General features: G+C 40.8%; 1 long non-coding RNA gene across 1 annotated transcript; it reads right to left on the reverse strand.

Annotated features, from left to right (window-relative positions):
• Window positions 1-16430: 16430 nt before the first annotated feature.
• On the reverse strand, window positions 16431-17552 carry LOC123585511. Its single transcript, XR_006706249.1, has 2 exons — window positions 17438-17552; window positions 16431-17337 (listed from the first exon to the last, which is right to left on the reverse strand). It is a non-coding gene; the product is annotated as an uncharacterized LOC123585511 (long non-coding RNA).
• Between the last annotated feature and the right edge of the window lie 22 nt (window positions 17553-17574).

Here is a 17574-nt window from a genome sequence, read left to right on the forward strand (position 1 = left end):
CCCGCTTATGCTCTGTCTTTCTCACTCTCCCAAGAATAAATGACCATTTAAAAAAAATTTTTTTTAAATAAAAGTTTCAGAGGTGAGTTGCCTTTTGTTGATTTATCAGCATACTGTATTTAAATTAAGCCTTTTAAAACCCAGTAATTTAGATACCTTAATTAATAGATACTGTCTATATAATGCATAACACAATGCCAGTCACTGAAAAAATATAAAGTAGCATGTATTTCTGGACTTAAGTATACACACATACACATATACTCATTTTTATTAAAGCTTATTATAACTTACTCCAGATGCATCTTCTGTAACTCCAGATGCATCATTTTTTATGTATAGCTTCTGTAGTAAATTTTAAAGGTGAAAATTGCTTCTCAGACTTGCTTCTATTTCTTCATTATTTCAAAATATCCTAAAGATAATCCAGTGTAAACAAGTACAAAATCTATTACTGTGCATAGTTTAAAATGCTGTTCACACTGGAATGTTGATATGATCTTTGTACTTTAGCTACAAAGATGAACATACTTCCTGTCCTTTTCATGACACACTGTCTATGGACAGGGAAATAATTTGTCTGTGTTTCCTATTCAGACTTTCAAAACCATGCTGAAATTGCAAGCCTAGGATGTTTTATCTTTTTTTGTTTTGTTTTTGTTTTTTGTTTTCTGTGGGGTTTTTTTGCTTAAAAGTGCAATCAGTCTGTAGTAATTAGGGCAAGAAAAAGAAATAAAAGGCATCCAAATGGGAGAGGAAGAAGTAAAGCTATTCATAAATGGCATGATTTTGTATGTACAAAATTCTAAAGAATTCACAAAATATCTGTTAGAACTAATAAATTCCGCAAAGTGGCAGAATAGGTCAACATAAAAATCAGTTGTATTTTAATATACTAGCAATGAACAATCCGAAAAGAAAATTAAGAAAGCAATTCCATTTACAATAGCGTCTGAGATAATAAAACACTTTGGAATAAATTTAACCAAGGAAGTACAAGACTTGTACACTTATAGTACAAAATTTTGATGAAAGAAATTGAATAAGACCTACATAAATGGAAAGACATCCTGTATTCAAGTATTGGAAGACTTAATGTCAAAATGGCAGTATTCACCAAAAGAATCTACAGATTCAGTTTAATACCTATCAAAATCCCAATGGTTTTTTGCAGAAATAGGAAAGTCAGTCCTATATTCATAATATAATTGCAAGGGACCCTGAATAGCCAAAACAATCTTGAAAAAAGAAGAGAAAGTTGGGAGACTCACACTTCCCAATTCCAAAACTTAACACAAAGTTATATACAAAACAGGTGATGCTAGCATACAGGATAGCTATAAGATCAATGGGATAGAATTGAGAGTCCAGAAATAAATCCATTAATCTATGGTCAATTGATTTTTGAAAATGATGTCTAAGACCATTCAATAGGGAAAGAATAGTCCTTTCAACAAATGGTGTGCCGGGAAAGCTGGATATCCACATGCAAAAGAATGAGTTTGGACGTCTACATCACACCATGTACAAAAATGAACACAAATGGATCAGAGACCTGAATTTAATAGCTAAAACATAAAACTCATAGAAGAAAACGAGGACAAATCTTTATGACCTTGAATTTGGCAATGATTTCTTAAATGTGGCAAAAAACACTAGCAACAAAAAGAAAATTAGATAAATCAGACTTCATCAAAATGAAAACCTTTATGTCTCTTGTACAAATACTATCATCTCAAAGGATTATTAAAGCTCACCAACCAAAAGACAATTCAGTAATAGATGGGGAAATTTTTGATGACTTAACAATTTTGAGGAGTGCCCTGGTCAAATATTTGGAAGATGCCCCTCTGCTGGAATTAGCCTGTTTTTCTCATGATTAGACTGGGATTACAGATTTGGGGGAGGAAGATCACAAAAGTAAAGTGATTATATCAGGTTACATACTATCAATGTGATTTATGGCTGTTGATTGGCCTTGACCACCTGGCAGAAATCGTGTTTCTCAGGTTTCTCCATCGTAAAGTAACTTCTTTCCCTTTCAGTACTGTACTCTGGAAGATCACTGTGCACAGCCCACTCATAAGGACTGGGGGCCTGTCTCCCCTTTTGCCTTTCTTAAAACTGATTTTTTCAGGGATCCCGATTGGTATGCACTGTAGGATTAGTTGATGTTATTTCAGATTTACTTGTCTTCTCCCTGCTACCCTCCCACCCACACATATACATTACTTCTTTGCAATTGAGAGATTGCCCCTAACTTTGTTAGGACCTGAGGAACGACCTCTTGCTGAGGGATACTGTGGGGATAAAAAATAACTCTGTATTAGGACATAGAGGAAATAATAGCCATTTTGCCTCCTAATATCCATTCTCTCTGCTTATCACAATACCCAGAGCAATCTGTCCTGGGAGATTATGTTTGCTAACGCTGAAGCAAAATGTGGCCATGTGACCACATGAGATACAAAGGGAAGTGTGCACAATCTCTAGGAGAGCTGCTAGGAAGGGAGGGGGTACCCCGAGAACACTTCCTGACCTGTGCTTCATTTTACCTGCTGCCTAGAATATATACATAAAATGGCTAGAACTCCAAAAGCTATCTTGGACCATGAGGTGACCTTAAAGATGGAACCCATGCCCTGCTTCATAAAAGTATAAGATGAAAGAACCTTGCTCATAATAACTTTAGGAGATTGCTATTCAAGTCCTTAACTATGTCTGGGCTTTTTTTTTTTTTTCCAATCTGGACTTCTTGAGAGAGAAATACTTGTTTATCTTTTTTCTTTTTTCTTTTCTTTTCTTCTTTTTTTTTTTTTTTTAGAGAGAGAAAAAATGTGAGTGGCAGAGAGAAAGAGAAGCGGGACTCACCTGAAGTGGGGGCTCGTGTTTTTACTCAAAGTGGGGCTCACGTTTTTACCTGAAGCGGAGCTTGAGCTACCCAATGTGGGACTTGAACTCACGAACTGTGAGATCATGACCTGAGCCAAAGTCAGACACTTAACCAACTGAGCTACTCAGGTGCCCCAACCTCCTCATTTTCTGAGGAAAACTCATCCTGACTTTTTAAGTCAGGAACTATTTTGTTTTATGATTATAGATCCAGAACTTATATAATGTCCATATTTGCCACTAAATAAGAATCAACTGACCTACTGACTGGGTAATGGATAAGGAAAGCAGGACATTAAGGAGCAGGATAGGAAGATAACAAAGCTGACAGAAAATAGAGGTGCTTGGGGGTTATAGAGAAGGGAAGCCCATACCTCAGACAAAGAGTAGGATGTAGCTAATAGCATCTAATTTTCAAAAAGATACAGAATCATCTTCATTATATTTTTAGAAGTTGCATCTGTTAGATTTATCCAGCTCCAAGGCTGTAAAAGAACAGATTTTTCACTTCAGTTTGCTAACAGTTAATTGTTCACATATTGGGCATTCTCATGAGATTGAAACCCATCTAACTAATGATTCTATCTTAGCTTTGCAACTGATGATAACAGTTCATCGGTACAATGACTGGAAAGACTGAAAGGAAGATTGTGGGGATTTTCATTTTGTTTTTCACTAGCTCTAGAATATTTACATATTTAAAATAATATTCACATATTTAATATGTTATGTTTATGCATACACTAGAATTCACGTGTAATTAAATTGTTGTATATGTATTTTAAAATTATGTTTATATATAAATATTGATGAGAGAGAGCAGTTACCAGTTAAAGTGTTGAATTAACAGATGGGTTTTCGGAAAACTGGATGGTGACATGCAGAAGAATGAAACTAGACCACTTTCTTACACCATACACAAAAGTAAATTCAAAATGGATGAAAGACCTGAATGTGAGACAGAAAACCATCAAAATCCTAGAGGAGAACACAAGCAGCAACATCTTTGACCTCAGCTGGAACAGCTTATTGCTAGACATCACGGAGGGAAGGGAAACAAAAGCAAACATGAACTATTGGGACTTCATCAGATAAAAAGCTTCTGCACAACAAAGGAAACAACCAACAAAACTAAAAGGCAGCCTACGGAATGGGAGAAGATATTTGCAAATGGCATATCTAGTAAACGGTTAGTATCCAAAATCTATAAAGAACTTATCAAACTCAACACCCAAAAATAATAAACCCAGTTAAGAAATGGACAGAAGAGGAGCGCCTGGGTACCCATTTGGTTCAGTACCTGACTCTTGATTTTTGGCTTAAGTCATGATCCCAGGGTAGTGGGATCAATCCCCATGTCAAGCTCCGTGCTGAGCATGGAGCCTGCTTAAGATTCTCTTCCTCTGCCCCTCTCCCCTGCTTGCACTCTCTCAAAATAAAATAAAGTAAAATAAAATAAAAATCATTAAAAGCAAAAAGAAATGGGCAAAAGACATGAATAGACACTTTTCTAACAGACACATGAAAAGATGTTCAACATCACTCATCATCAGGAAAATACAAATCAAAATCAGGAGATACCATCTCACACCTGTCAGAATGGCTAAAATTAATAACACGAAAAAACAATACATGTTGGTGAGGATGCAAAGAAAAGGGAACCCTCTTGCACTTGGTTGAATGCAAAGTGGTGCAGCCACTCTGGAGAACAATATGGAGGTTCCTCAAAAAACTAAAAATAGAACTACCCTATGACCTGGCAAATGCCCTATTATGTATTTACCCAAAGGATACAAAAATACAGATTTGAAAGGCTACATGCACCCCAATGTTTATAGCAGCACTGTCAAAAATAGCCAAATTATGGAAAGAGCCCAAATGTCCATTGACTGATAAATGGATAAATTAGATGTGGTAGATATATATATATATACATATATATATACACACACACACACACACATACATACATACATATACACACATACACACAATGGATATTACTCGGCCATCAAAAAGAATGAAATCTTGCCACTTGCAATGACAGATGGAGCTAGAATATACTATGCTAAGTGAAATAAGTCAATCAAAGACAAATACCATATGATTTCACTTATGTGGAATTTAAGAAAACAGATGAATGTATGGAAGGGAGGGGGAAGAAAAGGGGGAAACAACGCTCTTAATGATAGAGAACAAACTGAGGGTTGATGGAGGGAGGTGGGTGGGAGATGGAGTAAATGGGTGATGGGTATTAAGGAGGGCACTTGTGATGAGCATTGAGTGTTGTAAGTGTTGAATCACTGAATTCTACTCCTGAAACCAATATTGCACTATATGTTAACTAAAATTTAAATTTAAAAAACAGATGGTTTTTACTGGTTAAGATTCTTTTGATTGCAAGCAACAGAAATTCTCTTTGGCTAACTTTAGCAAAAAGGCATATATTTTTGCGGTGCCTGGGTGGCTCAGTTAGTTAAGCATCTGACTCTTGATTTCAGCTTAGGTCATGATCTCAGTTTGTGATTTCAAGCCCTGCATCAGGCTCTGCACTGACAGTGTGGAGAAGGTTTAGGATTGTCCCTCTCCCCTCTTTCTCTGCCCCTACCCTGCTTGCTCTGTCCCTCAAAATAAATAACTAAACTTTAAAAAAAAAAAAAAGGCATATATTTTTGAAAAGATGTAAGTTACCTCATGGATGGTCTTAACCAAGTCAGTGGAGAGAACCAGGGCTGTTCCAAGTTCTTGCAGGAGTTTTTAAAATAGTTGCTATTAATATAATTCAACAAAGACACCCACGCTTATTGATTCCACTTTAATGTGTTTTTTAAATTTATTTTTGAGAGAGCGCAAGTGGGGGAGGGGCGGAACAGGGAGACAGAGGATCTGATGTGGGCTCTGCGCTGATGGCAGTGAACCTGATATGGGGCTCAAACTCACAATCCATGAGATCATGACCTGAGCCTGAGCCAGACGGACGCTCAATCGACTGAGCCACCCAGGTGCCCCTCATTGATTCCATTTTAGATTTCAGAGTTCCCCCCACCAAAGAATTGGATTGGCCTTAATGTTCCCCCTAACTATGGCCAGAAGCCCGGGTCACATAATTTAGACATTGTTAAAGAAAATCGCCATTACAAAGAAGTGCCAACCCAGAAGCCACCCCAAGAGGCTGTCGTAAAGCTTAACAAAGTCACAATTTACTGACATAATTTCTAATGTGCATTTGAGCCAGTTAATACATAGGGTTAACTCTCACCTTGTATGTAATGTACATGCAGTATTTTATTTAATCCTTAGAATGACCTTAGGAGGTATATTCTATGTTATTTTCATTTTACAAGTTTAATGGGTAGATAGGTAATTTATTCAATTTCACACATTAGTGGCAAAAGCAGGATTCTATTAGGTGTGTATGGTTGAAACCTATGTTCTTTTTTTTTTTTTTTTTTTTTAATTTTTTTTTCAACATTTATTTATTTTTGGGACAGAGAGAGACAGAGTATGAACGGGGGAGGGGCAGAGAGAGAGGGAGACACAGAATCGGAAACAGGCTCTAGGCTCTGAGCCATCAGCCCAGAGCCCGACGCGGGGCTCGAACTCACGGACCGCGAGATCGTGACCTGGCTGAAGTCGGACGCTTAACCGACTGCGCCACCCAGGCGCCCCGAAACCTATGTTCTTAACTACCTCCCCTAAACAGACACTGTGGTGCCCTACGCCTATGCTCTTGGCATTCAACATTCTGGCATGTGCCATTGGCAACCTCCTGCAAACATCTGTAACCCCACCCGAGGGTGTTTTCGTGATCCATGCTGGATGTAGGCTGAAAGTGACAGAAAGTATAACATCCCTGGGATTAGCTGCCAACAAGACATAGGTAGAAATTGATGAATAATAACACCCCGGCTCCCTTGCTCCTGAGGTGTCTTCTACACTGTCTCTAGTCTCCACTGGGGTTGAGCCCTAGATCCTGAAACTGAGGGCTATTCAAGCCCCAGACTGCTTAAAACTGCACTCTATCCTTGTAGCTTCCTTCCCTGTCTCATTTCTCTCCCCTGCCCGTACTTCTTGGCATCGCCTTCCACATAACCATTTACTCTCACATTCTTTATTCAGGGTCTCCTTTAAGGAGAACTGAATCTATGACACTCCCTTTATATATAAAGTGAAAGAAAAATATGAAAATTCCCTAAACAACGACTATAAGTTTTTTATGTTTCTCAGCTGTTATTGAACCTTACAAATCAGCATTCATTTCCTCAGTATTGTGACAGCTTAACAATTTTCAAATTTATTCCCATTTCAAAGATTGTCATAATTGTTTTGTAGTAATGTTAAATTATGTCTCTATTCTGTTTTCAAGAGGAAAAATCTGGAAGCTTCATGTTTGGGCTATGTAATTTTAGTATGCAAAGGTTGGAAATGAAATCATTACATTTGAGCAATCAACCCTGCCAACATCCAAGCTCTGGCTGGGAGTCAGAGAACAGCACTTAACATGCAGTGAGAGGGCTCTTGGAATACCACTACCTTCAGACCACATGCCAAATCAAAATGATTTAAACATCCAAAATATATGGGACTAAAACATTTACTGGATCAAAGAGTGCCAAACATGGGCACCCTGGACATGAGGACGCTGTGAGCTACAAATATTGGTTTAAAAGACCATTGTGAAACTTCAGCTTGCTTAAAGATTGACTTGGGGGGGGAAGGAGGGGGGCCTGTTGCAATAGATAATGTATTCATGAAATAATTTGGAAACTGATTACGTGTGATGAATCTTAATTATAGCTATTTACTGTGGTGAATGTTTAGGAAAATCAGGGTCTTAAAAAAAGACACAAGCTTTTGCTTTAATTATTTAGGAAGAAAAATAAGTTACCCCAATCTTATGTTCTGTAATTACTTTTTTCATTCAATTTACATGTTTTATATTTAGGACCATAGCATATGTCTCTTTTCTGTTTCTTACTTAAATTTTTCCTAAGTCTCCTTCCCTACCCCACTAGGGAGAAAATGTGATTTACCATCATCACTCAAATGAATTCCCTGGTTTCTTCCGAACCTTCACCTCACAGCTGTTGCATGAAATATAATCACTAAAATACTAGCTAAATGAAAATGTCTATCCAAAATGACAGTTTTCTAATATTATTACATGAAATAACCTTGCAGAAGAAGAAACAAAGATAACATTTTCTCTCATCTAAAAATAGCTAATCTGGAAATACACCAAAATGCTAATAGTAGTTAGGGAGAACTGTAGATGGGTTCTTACCTCTGTTTTTTCTTTTTTGAAGTGTTTGCAAAGTTATTATATTCCTTTGGTAGTGCAAATATAAAAATTTAAAAGTTGTTTTCATAATTCTGGATTATGAAACGTGAAGGCAAAATCTAAAGGGAGGCAAAAATCAGAAAAAATCTTGTGTGTCTAAACTGAAAAAATGCGTATTTCTTATATTTTTATATTGTTCCTCAACGGTCTTTGGGCAAGTATTTCTCAAAAAGTTGCTAAAAGTCAGCATATCTCTGCATGATCAGAAAAGAGGTGTTGAACCTCTGGGTATGTGCATAACATAAGCATGGCAGTGTATCACCTTGCTGGCTATAAAAGGCATTCCTCTCATCCAGCTATGAAACAGAAAGGAAAGAAGTGTAAGGAGGAGGTAGATTATAAAATATCTGACCTACAAACCAGCCGAGAAATTAATGAGAAGCCCAAGCTGATTGGTGGATGTGTTCAATTTATGACATTCATAAATAAAATGAGATAATGGTATAGTTAAAGTACATTACAAATGACAAGACACAAAGCCAGTATATTATTATTAGGGTATCTTAATTGTAGTCATGAGGGCAGAGACTAGGTCTGTCTTGTCCAATTAATATTTGCTGAATTTATGTTTATGTGCACATACATACTATTATTAAGGACTTACTGCGTACAATGCATTAGAGGAGAGAAAAATGATGTGTGGTCTCTGCCTCATAAGAAAGGTATAATACGACAAAATCACATGTCAACACGCCTAAAGTGCCCCCTACCTCAGGAAAGAATTTAGGTTTGCTTTTACTTTCTTTACCATCCATGGCACAGAAGAATGGACTGTGCAGTGGAAAAGGAGGGCCTTTGGAGTCAAACACGGGTTCCAATCTTCTTGAACATGTTCTCCAAAGAAAGAGATGCCTTTTGTTAAGGTAACATGGCAGCAACACTTATTGCCTAAGTGGTGGAAATCTCTTTTCCTCCTACGTCGGCAAACTAGAAGACATGTATTCCAAAAGGCACAGCCAAAAAGAGGGGTTAGCCTGGATCCCTGAGCCACCGCTTGGCAGGAGGTGACCCTGAGGTCACCGAGAGCTATAAGAAAACTTGATGAATGAGAAATAAATCATGATGTGTTAAATAAACCAAGGTTTATTTGGGTTTGTTAACAGCAGCACAGCCTTGTCTGTTCTGACAAACAGATACTATATTCCCTTGATGGTTGTTGAGCCTGTGGTGGAAGAATCAATGTGAGGGTAAAACAGACCTATTTTTAAAAAGTGGCCAAAAATTGTTGGGATGCCTGGGTGGCTCAGTCGGTTAAGCGTCTGACTTGAGCTCAGGTAATGATCTCGAGGTTAATGGGATCAAGCCCTGCATCAGGCTCTGTGCTGGCAGCTTGGAGCCTGCTTGAGATTCTCTCTCTCTCTCTCTCTCTCTCTCTCTCTCTCTCTCTCTCTCTCTCCCACCCCTGCTTGTGCTTTCTCTCTCTCTCTCAAAATAAATAAACTTAGAAAAAAAAATGGCCAAAAATTGTTCTCTGTGCTGATTGTCTCTCCAGTGTAAAAGCCCTGACCAGCCTCTAGTCCTATCTAGGCTCCTGCTACCCAGTATTTAAACCTGAATAACCCTTTGCCTCCACAGCTTGTGGGACTTGAGTAAGGCAATCTTCTTGAGCCTAGTTTTCTTGTCTATACAATCGAGGATGTAGCATTAGTACTCCTAGGATTATTTTGAAAATTAAATTACATAGCAAAGCACCTAGCTCAGGGCCGGACAGGCAGAGGTGCTTTCTAAGAGTTGTTTGCCTCCCCTAAGCTTTATCTGAAGCCAATGGTTCTCAACACCAACTTTATTTTAGAATCATTTGGGAATCTCCCTTTTTTTTTTTTTTTTTTTTTTAATTAGTGCCTGTATCCCAACCTAAACCAAATCATCAGAATCTTTAGAGATAGGACTGGTGAGGGGCACGGGGGTGGGAGGTGGAGACTGTTTTTTAAAAGCACCAGATGATTCTATTGTCTAACCAGAGTTGAGAACCATTTTCTTAGGCAATGTATAAACAAAATGCTATTTGATGACAGAGTTGTTTTTTTTTTTCAAAAGTGACTTCAAAAGTACACAGTATGACCACTTTTTCATAGACTTGGAGCTTTAAAGAAGGCTTATTTATAAATGACAGACAAAAAGAGTCAATAAGTAGTTACTGGATGCTCTCAGGGGCTGAAGGGCATTCCGATAAGCAGAACTGTAGATAAGACCAGGGATGTTGCAATGGAACAGGCTCAGCTACCATTGACATTGTTTATATTAATGACTGTTTTCATGCTGTCATGGGCTCAATTATTGTGTCTCCCTCAGAATTTATAAGGTGAAGTTCTAACCTAGTCAGAATGTGACTATATTTGGAGATAGATCTTTGCAGAGGTAATTAGGTAAAATGAGGGCTCAACCCCACCTAATCCTATATGATTGGTATTCTTACAAGGGAGGAATTTGGAGGTGCCTGGGTGGTTCAGTTGGTTAAGCATCTGACTCTTGACCTCAGCTCAGGTCCACGGGATCAAGCCCCGAGTCAGGCTGTGTGCTGGCAGCTTGGAGCCTGCTTGGGATTCTCTCTCTCCCTCTCTCTCTGCCTCTCCCCTGCTTGTCCTCTCTCTATCTCAAAATAAATAAATAAGCATTAAAAAAAAATTTAGGGGCGCCTGGGTGGCTCAGTTGGTTAAGCGTCCGACTTTGGCTCAGGTCATGGCCTCGCGGTCCATGAGTTCGAGCCTCACATCAGGCTCCGTGCTGACAGCTCAGAGCCTGGAGCCTGTTTCAGATTCTGTTTCTCCCTCTCTCTCTGACCCTCCCCCATTCATGTTCTGTCTCTCTCTGTCTCAAAAATAAATAAACGTTAAAAAAATTTTTTTTTTAATTTTAAAGAGAAATTTGAACACAGACATGTACGAAGGGAAGATGGTAAGAACACCCTGGAAAAAGACCCCCATCTACAAGTCAAAGAGAGAAACATGGAATAGATCTGGGGTACCTGGGTGGCTCAGTTGGTTAAGCATCCAATTTCGGCTCGGGTCATAATCTCACAGTTCTTGAGTTCAAGCCCTGCATCCATGTGTCCCCTCTCTCTCTGCCCCTCCCCCATTCACACTTTCTCTCAAAAATAAACATATATATAAAAAAAAAAAACCCACCATGAAACATCTCTCTCTCTTAAAACCTTCAGAAGAAATTAATCCTGCTGACACCTTGGCCTCCAGATTTATGGCCTCTGCAACTGTGAGAAAAATAAATTTCTGTTGTTTAAGCTACCTAGTCCGTGGTACTTTGTTATAGCAGCCCTAAAAAAGGGAATACACCTCTGCTTAACAGCAAAAGCATGTGGTAGGTTTTTGGTGAGTGAGTGGGAGAAAGAGCCACCTACCTCCACTTTATTAAGAGCTATTCAGAGAGGAGATGGATTTTTATCAAGTCCTTGAAATTGTGTACTTCAGCTGTTTGATGGGAAGGTAATTGAAAATACTAGAGAAGGCTGCCTGTGTCCAGGAAATGTGAATCACTGTGTCTGCTGGCTCACAGCCATCTCCTGAAGGAACTGCTCTTGATCACAGCCTCTGCTGCCCACATAAAGCTGCCCCTTCTCCCCAAGACTGCCCACCCCTCCTGCCATGGCAGAGTAGACTAAACTGACCTTTTGCGAAGAGAAGTGCTGGACCAAGCAGTTTCTCTCTTTAGATTTTGGAATCGGGACACTGAGAACCAGGCCATTGAGCTCTAATGAACAAAGCTGAACAGTCATATCGGATTCCAGGGCTAAGGCGACTTGGCTGAGGCATGTTCTAGAGGAGTCTTAAAAGGAGAGTCGAGGGAGGAAAAGATGGAGTGAACATGCAGGGGACAAACGGGAGCTTTGGCTTCTTTAATTGAGCTAGCTTGAATGGGTTTCTGTACCACAACCAGAAGAGTACTAAGTGGGGCAGCATGAAATCAACAGAAAAAATCAGGTCCAAAGTCCTGCCCTGCGAGGTCATCAAAAAATCAGCCTACTCTCTCTGCCATGCAGACTCATAAGACTTTCAGGCTAGAGGGGCGCCTGGGTGGCGCAGTCGGTTAAGCGTCCAACTTCAGCCAGGTCACGATCTCGCGGTCCGGGAGTTCGAGCCCTGTGTCAGGCTCTGGGCTGATGGCTCAGAGCCTGGAGCCTGTTTCCGATTCTGTGTCTCCCTCTCTCTCTGCCCCTCCCCCGTTCATGCTCTGTCTCTCTCTGTCCCAAAAATAAATAAACGTTGAAAAAATAAAATAAAAAAATAAAATAAAATAAAATAAAATAAAAGACTTTCAGGCTAGAAAGCCCCCAGAGGACAGCATCAGCATTCTCGTGGCCAATATTGTCTGAAAAATTAACGTAAGCCAGGCCTCTTGCGTGAGCTATCAACCCTTTGAGATAGGGCACAACAATTGTAATATCTTCATTTTGCAGATGAGTAGAAATAGAAGTTGAGAAACGTGCCTTGAGTCATATAGTTATTGTGGTAAATCGATTATAAAAATGGCCACAACTGTTGGCCCCTCCTGTATCTTCAGGCTTTGCAGTGTGACTTTGCATCTGTTCCCCTCAAGAGGTAGAATCTGGGCTGGCCCTGTGATGCTTTGACTAGTAGACTATGGCAGAAATGACAGTGTATCAGTTCTGAGGCTAGCCTTAAGAAGTCTCAAACACTGCTTCTCAGTTTCTTATAACTTTTTGCATGTGAAGGAATCCAGGCTATTTTCTCCTGGAAGATGAGACACATGTGGCTCAGTCACCCCTATGATCAATAGCCAGACACCCACTGGAGGTATTGACTGAGGCCATCCTAGATGGCCAGCACCTAGATGATCCACTGACCATCAGCCAACTTCCAGCTACATGAATGAGTCTATCCTGGACCAGGCAGCCTCCAGACGACCCACCTGCTGACCACGATGCATGAGTGAGGCCAGTCAAGATCAGCCAAACCTGGCCCAGATCAGCAGAACCACCCAGCTGACCCACAGACTTATGGGCTAAATAACTGCTTGGGCTTTCAAGCCGCTAAGTTTGTGTGGTCTGTTATGAAGCAACAGTTGCTGATGCAGAGGATTTGGGACTTGAACAGAAAGAAGACTGTCTGACTTCAACACGAGGGAAGGCTTTCAAATTCCGTGCACACTGTAGCCTGGCTAATGCAATACCCTCTTTCTGAGAAAGGGTTTATGGAGCATCTTCGTTAGATTTTAGGAAGGGTCAAGGTGGGTTCAAAACCCTTTACCTTGTAGGTAACTGGGCAACCGACCGGCAGCTTAACCTCTCCAAACCTTGGCATCCTCATTATGTTAACTTCAAGCAATACCAACTACTTCACAGAGACACCAGGAAGGTGAAATAGTCTATCTAAAGTGACCAGGGTTTACTGAGTCGCATGAGTTTCCCTGGAAGATGGACGTCTGTTATGGATTTAAAGGTTCTTGAAGACCGAAGTAGAATTTCCCTTCCAGTGCTGATGTCCAATCAGCTGACAGCTTTAGAATATCTCTTCTTAGAGATAATGACTTGGTAGTTTATAACCCTTAGTTCTACAAGAATGCAATAAGTTTTTCCTCAATTATAAGCATTTTGCTAGATCACTATTTCTCAAAGTGAAGCCTACGGGTCACCTAGGTGAGGGTCACCAGCTGCCTGCCAAAGGTAGATTCATGACCTCACCCCAGACCTACTGAATTAGACTCACCCAGGAGCAGAGTCTGAGAAGCTACATTGTATTATATTGTATTATATTGTATCGTATGTATGTATGTATGTATGTATTTATGTATTTATTTATTTACTTACTTATAGAGAGAGAGAGTGGGTGAGTTGGGGAGAAGGGCAGAGGGAGAGAGAATCTTAAGCAGGTTCTACACTCAGCACAGAGCCTGATGTGGGGCTCAATCCCATGACTTTGGGATCATGACTCGAGCTGAAATCAAGAGTCAGTCACTCAAACAACTGAGCCATCCAGGTGCCCCTGAGAAGCCACATTTTAAAGTTCCCAGGGAATCTTCACGCCCATTAAAGTTTAGGAACCGCCACCCTAGACTCCTCCACTAAGTCTTTGAAAACCAGTGAAGGGTTGCATCTTCCCACTGTAGGTTTTTAGTTGGGTGTTCCTCTAGAGTTACTTGTGTCCTAAAACTTTAGGTCAAAAAAAGATAACACTGGCACCATTTTTTTTTTTTTTTTCAGAGATAGCGTTGACAGAGCCACTAAAGTGTAACAGCATGTTATTCCTTGAATAAATACTGGAAAGTCAGTTTTTCCTGCTTTTCTTGTTTTGCATCTGTGGTCCCATAGTCCTACATGCAGTCTTATGCTAGATACAGAAACCGGGGAGGAGTGGAATGGGGAGGGCATTATTTAGAATACTACCTTGTTTTTACTGTTGTTATTATCAACAACATTCCCGTTTTTACAAAGCAAGCATTGAGAGGAATAAGAAATGACTTGACCCTAAATTAACTTTAAAAGTTTGTTAAGTCTTGGGCACCTGGGTGGCTCAGTCGGTTAAGCGTCTGACTTCGGCTCAGGTCATGATCTCCCAGTTCATGGGCTCGAGCCCTTGCCAGCCTCTGTGCTGACAGCTCAGAGCCTGAAGCCTCCTTCGGATTCTGTGTCTTCCTCTCTCTTTGCCCCTCCCCCACTCATGCTCTGTCTCTCTCAAAAATAAACATTAAAAAAAAGAAAGGAAGTTTGTTAAGTCTGAGCTAGCTTTAGCAAGAACGTTTTTGTTTACCTTCTGAACTAGCCATTGGAGAGAATTGTGGGAGCATTTCACTAGGTCAAAATTCTTGAGTTCCCCTACCTGTAATTAAAAGCTTAAAGCGTCTTCGTTTGATGTCTTTTAGGCTGATCTGTTTTCATGATATGTTTTTTAGAAGACTTGCTCACCGAAAGAAGAAAAAGGAGAAAAATAATAACAGAAGGAAACTACTACCAAAAGTGCTGTTGGAAGCCTATTCCTCTTCAGATGACACCAGTGCTGAGAACTTTTGATTCAAAGCTCTTCATTTCCTACAAATATTTTTTTCACTGTTCCAAATATGGAAGAGACTCTGAATAGCAAAAGTGCTGTGCTTTTTAAAACCTGCTGGACAACTTTTCATCTCTAGCAGTACTGAAGTTTTGCCATAGCAGACTGTGTGTGACAAACTGCAAAACATATGCATAAAAAAATCTAGACTCTTCTAACTGTGCCAATCCATGGCTAAAAACTTACTTCTGGAGCCACACAGCTGTTGAAATCAGTCATATTTACAATTTTTACAAATGAGTTTATTTTAATAAAAACAAGTTACTCTGAGCATGATCTCTAAACAGATTTATGTGGGCTGGCGCAATCTGCTATGTTAAACATATATTCATATTGCTTAGGTCTGCAACCAGTTTTGTGTGTGTGTGTGTGTGTGTGTGTGTGTGTGTGTGTGTGTGTGTGTGTGTTTGAGGGTGATAACAGTCTTGCTTTGTTCAAGGATACCAAATAATTGGCAGCAATTCAGCCAAGGACACTGTTCTAAGCACCGTGCTATTGAAGTTGTTTTCCTGGACAGAATTGCCCTGTGGGCATGGTCCTAAACTGAGAGGACTCTGGGCTGCTGGCACTGGGCAGCGAACCAGGCAGACAGCTTCTAGTGAGAAGGAGGTGACTCTATAAACTGATGCTAAAGAAGATGAGGAGGAGGAGAAAAGGAAGGAAGGGAAGGAGGGAGACAAGGGAGAAGGAGAAAGAGGAAAAGAGAAGAGAGGGAGATAGCGAAGGTGAGATTTCTGTTCATCAGCCCGTACCCTTAAAGGGATCTCTTTTTGAATCCCACCTTGATCTCTTCTCACTTCTCACCTTGGTTGATGTTTTCATGCTCATGTTTTTTGCTGGGTTACTAGACTGTAGTCTTCTTGAAGACAAAAATATTGCCGGACTCAGTTTTCATCTCCCACAGTGCCTGGCATATGCTGGTGCTCAAAAACCTAGCTGTTTAATGTATGAACAAAAGAATGAATTTCTGTAGCTCAAGCATTTCCTTTCCTCAGAAAGAAGTCCTAAGCAGTTTCTCAGTGGGCACAGTACTGCCCCCTAGGGGGCGTCTTGAGATTTTGTGGGGGCAGTTTTTGTTCCGTAGTTCTCACTGGGGCTAAAGTATTTACATAGTGCAACACATATTATTTTTATAGATATTAGTATAGTATTTTAGAATAAACTACTTTCTCTTTTTCCACCTTTATAACATACACTGGTTTATTGAACTTACTTGTGTAGTTTACATTATCTGCGAATTTAATTCCAGGAGAGCAAAGTGGTGGTACATTTTTGTTGTAAATACAGGATGTTGAGTATGGTAGGGTTGAGTACCTCTGTTTATAAGATCATTAAGCTTTACTTGCTTCTGTTTCCCCAAGTTCTAGGATTCTAAGACAAAACATATAAATAAAAAAGAACTGCTGTATATCGATTTCAACAATCAGGGTTGTACTTTAAGCAACTGCACATTTTAGGATTAATGTGGCTCAGTGGAGTACTACTGTCAAAGCACAGAGGGTTGAGCGTCCAGGCCCATGAATCTGTGCAGAGCAGCTTGGAGGGTGAGACGTTTCTCTCCGCTTTGGTTTGCACGTTTCATAATTTTAAAAAGGATGTGGGGGTGGGGGGAAGGGAAGCGGAGGTGAGGAGGGGCGGTGACGCCGTCCGGTTTTCCCCAAAGCCTGGGTCCTTGGCTGGCATCTTCTTCGGGACTAGCTCCCATTGAAGCTGTCCGGTGAAGACCATATCTTTAAAAGAAAGCCCTTCAGCGGAGACGCTCGTGAGCGGGGCGGCGGGTGGGGGGAGAGGGGGGAAGGGGCAGGCATGGGGGGAAAGGAGGACTTTGAGAAGCAAAGGGTGGTTCCGTCTTCAACTGCAGTTCGAAGTGAGGCTGAACTGAACTTTCGGTGTCAGCGGGTGGAGCTGCGGTTTGTGCTGGGGTAGGCACCCGCAGGCGAGAAGAGGCGGGCCGGCGGTTGACAGAAAGTGGGGTTTCGGGCTGGAATCCAGACTGGTCTCAGCAAGGCGGGGCTTCTTTTGACAGTGGGCGGGGATTCGTTTGAAGGGGGCGGGGCTTGGATGGACTGCCACCAGGAGATGGGGCTTAAGATGACAAGGGGCGTTTCTTAGGATCCGGCGGTGACTTTAGCAAGGCAGAGTGCCCGGAGGGCAGGGCCACAAGTGACAGAAGGCGGGGACTGACCTGAGTAAAGACAAGTCTTCTGTTGGTGGGTGGAGCTACCGCCCGCAAGGGGCGGGGCCGCTTCGAGACCTGGAGGAGGCGAGGCTTCTGCTGACAGAGGGCGGGGCTTCCGAGCCGGCCGGGGCGGGGATTCTGTT

Source organism: Leopardus geoffroyi, chromosome C3 (assembly GCF_018350155.1).
Source record: "Leopardus geoffroyi isolate Oge1 chromosome C3, O.geoffroyi_Oge1_pat1.0, whole genome shotgun sequence".
Taxonomy (NCBI): domain Eukaryota; kingdom Metazoa; phylum Chordata; class Mammalia; order Carnivora; family Felidae; genus Leopardus; species Leopardus geoffroyi.